Source organism: Delphinapterus leucas, chromosome X (genome assembly GCF_059928025.1).
Source record: "Delphinapterus leucas isolate spDelLeu-1000000601 "Yukka" chromosome X, BTC_Dleu_Yukka2, whole genome shotgun sequence".
Classification (NCBI taxonomy): Eukaryota; Metazoa; Chordata; class Mammalia; order Artiodactyla; family Monodontidae; genus Delphinapterus; species Delphinapterus leucas.
Window position 1 is genome coordinate 106,085,768 of NC_143150.1, and position 2,874 is coordinate 106,088,641.

The 2,874-nt window shown below is 41.8% G+C and overlaps 1 non-coding gene across 1 annotated transcript; it reads left to right on the forward strand.

Annotated features, from left to right (window-relative positions):
* The first annotated feature begins 632 nt into the window (after positions 1-632).
* Positions 633-705, forward strand: TRNAG-GCC (transfer RNA glycine (anticodon GCC)). The gene has a single exon. It is a non-coding gene; the product is annotated as a tRNA-Gly (tRNA).
* Positions 706-2,874: the final 2,169 nt, after the last annotated feature.

Genomic DNA, 2,874 nt, shown 5'->3' on the forward strand with positions numbered 1-2,874 from the left:
TTTCCTTATCTACATCAAATAATTTCTGAATGTACAGCCTCACACGATGGATTGATGTCGAAAATTGGAAAGTTCATGTCTTAAAAGATTCACAACCCTCCATTGAGAAAACATTTGTAATTATAGCCATGCTCCCCTCCCACAGGAAGGAAAATAAATGTTTTATTTAAATCAGTTATGTAAAAGTAAAAAAAAAAGCTGAAACACTGAGTCTACAATGAATTTGCCTCCAACTTCACTAATCATCAGGGAAATGCAAATCAAAACCACAATGAGCTATGGCCTCACACCTGTCAGAATGGCTATCATCATAGAATCTACAAACAATAAGTGCTGGAGAGGGTGTGGAGAAAAGGGAACCCTCCTACACTGTTGGTGGGAATGTAAATTGATACAGCCACTATGGAGAACAGTATGGTTTTTGAGGTTTCTCAAAAAGCTAAAAATAGAACTATTATATGACCAGGAAATTCCACTCCTGGGTATATATCTGAAAAAAACAAAAACACTGATTTGAAAAGATATATGCACATCAATGTTCATAGCACCATTATTTGCAGTTGCCAAGATCTGGAAGCAACCTAAGTGTCCATCAACAGATGAATAGATAAAGAAGATGTGATACAGGGACTTCCCTGGTGGTCCAGTGGCTAAGACTCCGCACTGCCAATGCAGGGGGCCTGGGTTCGATCCCCGGTCAGGGAACTGGATCCCACATCGAAGATCCTGAGTGCCGCAACTAAGACCTGGCGCAGCCAAAAATAAATAAATAAATAAAATATCGTTATAAATTTGTATAATTAAACCAACTAAACTTGTGGTAATTTGTCACAGCACCAGATAAAATGAATACAGTGACAGTCTGAGTACAGCACCATCGTGAGGAAAATCCAAGAGGAATATTGCGGCCTGCGAAGCCAGGAAAGGGAGATCATTTCTTCATTTTAATAAGCACGGTTAGTACTTTAACCAGAGTTGTTAATTATCTCAGACAATACAACAACGCACTATCTCTCCCTAACAATAGCTCAGAAGTATATAGCTCTTAGGTGTCAGACACTGTTATAAGGGTTTTAAATGTATTAATTCATTCGATTATCATAAGAACACTATGATGAAAATACTTTTATTTACCCCCATTTTTCTGATGAAGATCCCGAGAGGTTAAGTAACAATTCCAAGCACACAGAGCTAGGAAATGGCAACACTGGACTTCAAATCCAGGCAGTCTGGCTCCAGATTCCAAGTAAGTGCCATCCAGAGCAGTCCTATGAACTTCAGGGATGGAAGGCTTAAAAGCCAAAACCGGGGACTTCTACACCCAAAGCTTGACATGAGCACCGTGGCATCTACGTTTCCAAGTGTAGGAACATCTGCTGTTTTTGTCCACTCAGCACCCCCGCCACGTCATTTGGTGAGTAGTGTGTCAAGTTTCCTTGGACAATAACCTCCTCCCACATTGCACAGTCACCGTGGACTGTCAATCAAGATGCGCCGCCCTCCCCCTGGCCAATGCCATACAAGACAGACCAATACAATCCCCTTCCCCTCCCACCCCTGGAATTTGAATCTCTGCAAGATTCGCCTTAATTCCTGCTCCTGGTTCCTGTCTTTTCTAAAGCCTACACGTTCTGCTTTTTCTCTGATTTTGTGGGCAACCCCATATCCTTCCAATAAAGTCTTTTTTCATATACGTGTACAAGAGCCAGTTACTGAAAATGAGCATTCAAGAGACTTCATATTTGTTAAGAACCCAAGCTGTAAATTGTCTTTCCCATCAACTGAAAAGAGGCTGGAACACTCCTCTCAGCCCTAGAAGAGGCAGAACATAGCAGGCTGATCAGAGAATAGGCAGAGCTGGTAGTGAAAGCGGCTGGGGACTGCAGAGCCAAGCAAATAAAATGAAGCTGCAGTCCGATAATTAACCAGAGGCAGTTTGGGAAGTAGACAATTTTCCAAAGCAATTACTGTTGCATAGACTATGTATCCAGAGTGAACTGTGAACAGTGATTCAACCACCGCAGCATCCGCTAGCATGGACCCGATCAACAAAGGAGCCACTGAACCCAGACGACACAGGAGGTGAATGAGGACCCCGCTGGCATAATTAATTCTTGGATGGTCTTCATGTACGGCTTTCAGTAGCTACCTTGATCTAGTGAACATTAGTGACCATTGCAGTCAAGATACTGTTGGCAGAGCTGACAAATCAAATAAGGATTACTTCCCACAGAATGCCACCTTAATAGGGCTCATTTCTTTTGTAGTTACTGTATAAAAGTAGGACAAGAATAAAACTTATTTTGAATTCCCTAGACTTCTGCAGGCCTGTGCATCATTGCAATCTAAAAATGTTTCATTAGGGTGCATTTTTCCTCTGCAGTACCTATTATATGTACATCTAAAAATCCACAGCCTCCAATCTCTCAATGTTAAGATAAAAACTTTGAGATCAGCAGCAGTTTCACTGACCTGATTTTAACAGGTCTTAAAGTCACTTTCAGTTGTCAAAACTTTTTTAATTACAAAAAGCTACATTTTTCCAATAAATGAAATGTCAAACGTTTTGAGATTACCTGAGGCAGACTTTTTAAAGTGTTGTGGGGTTTATTTTTTTTAACTCTCCATTCGTGACTGATTTAGGGACATTAAAGTCCTTATGATTACTGTCATCACCCCTCATCTTTTTCAACAATTTTGTCCTAGATTCAGCCCATAGAAGACAAGTTTTACTGTCACTCTTTAAGAATGTCACTAAGGGGCTTCCCTGGTGGCGCAGTGGTTGAGAGTCCACCTGCCGATGCAGGGGACACGGGTTCATGCCCCTGTCCGGGAAGACCCCACATGCCCTGGAGCGGCTGGGCCCGTGAGCCA